This window comes from Dipteris shenzhenensis, chromosome 7 (assembly GCF_047967505.1).
Source record: "Dipteris shenzhenensis isolate YYH24624 ecotype China chromosome 7, Dip_SZ_1.0, whole genome shotgun sequence".
NCBI classification, from domain to species: Eukaryota; Viridiplantae; Streptophyta; class Polypodiopsida; order Gleicheniales; family Dipteridaceae; genus Dipteris; species Dipteris shenzhenensis.
Genome location: NC_141602.1, coordinates 12,765,656 through 12,766,968, shown reverse-complemented (window position 1 = coordinate 12,766,968; position 1,313 = coordinate 12,765,656). Strand labels below are relative to the sequence as shown.

The 1,313-nt window shown below is 47.4% G+C and overlaps 1 pseudogene; it reads right to left on the bottom strand.

Annotated features, from left to right (window-relative positions):
* Positions 1 to 288: 288 nt before the first annotated feature.
* Positions 289 to 1,014, bottom strand: LOC147899964 (uncharacterized; annotated as a pseudogene).
* Positions 1,015 to 1,313: the final 299 nt, after the last annotated feature.

The following is a 1,313-nucleotide window of genomic DNA, read 5'->3' as shown; positions in this document are numbered from 1 at the left end:
AGTACCAAAATGCTCATACATCATAAAAGTAAGAACAACATCATGAAAGTACCAAAATGAATGTGTACATCATCATGATCATCGTGTAGAAGTGCATCCCTAAACAAGATATTGTGAAGCCTAAACAATCATCCTGAATTGCTGTGACTGGTGCGTCTATGGGTGTCCTAGTCAGCACATCTACAAGAGGAGCGAGGTACAGGACCACATTGGGGTCGATCCTATGGCAAGATGGATCACGACTAATATGTCTCAACTACAAAATATAATGCTCCGCTCGATGGTAGGCTATGCGTGTCTGAATCCTCTACTCCTCCAAATCTACCTCCAACTGTCGTACATGAGACTCCATATCCTGTCGCAATAGATGTGCCTGCCAAGCAAACATGTCGCGTACATGGTGAGAATGAACCAAAAAGCTTCAGTTCAAAACACGCAATAAAAAAATACACTAAAATAATCAGAATAACTAACCTCAACCCTAGACTCAGACAACAATGCCTCCAACTCTGCAATCCATGCATCTCGAGTATCCAACTTATGCTGAGGTGGTGTAGATGTCGAAGGTGGTGCAGATGTGGGAGGCTCCATAGATGTGGGAGGTGGGGGAGGTGGAATCCAAAGTGATCTCGATAGGGCAGAGACCATGTCGTGCAAGGATAAGGCCACTGAATGAACATCCCCCCTAATCCATCCTCTTACAGCTCGCAATGTTGGTGCAGCGATAGTGTGCAGCTCTAGTGCCTCGCGTCGATGCTGAACACCTGCAGTCTGATGCTCCTGATGCCCCATCCTACCATGTCCCGCTCTTGATCCTGGATGGGTACTAAGGTAGTCTACCCGATGACCAAGCACAAACTCGGTGTATAGCTGCATGGCAAATGACCTGGCTATCTGACGGTTGTGAGGAAATCGACCACCATTTGCAGCGAGATATCTTGGATAAATGTGTGCTGCTATGATGGGGTGCCTACAACGTAAAATATGAAAGGGTAGCCTTGATCGTGGTCGCATCGCCTCAGTGTGACCATCCCAAAACATATCCTCTAAGGCCTGCCTATGAGGTGACTCACGCTCAAACAACTCTCGAATGGCTCTCCAATCCAAGCCATGACCACCGATCTCAGCCTCAGCCTGTGCCTGAAAGGTATCCAAAATGTCCTCAACTGTGTCTAATTGACCTAGAGCATCAATGACTCGCAACCAAGTGAGGGGGTGCCCTAGCATCCTGCAGTGCCCTCATCTCAACTCTCAAAATCGCTATCTACATATGAACAGTGGTGCTAGAACCTACACGCTGGCTGGCGTATGCA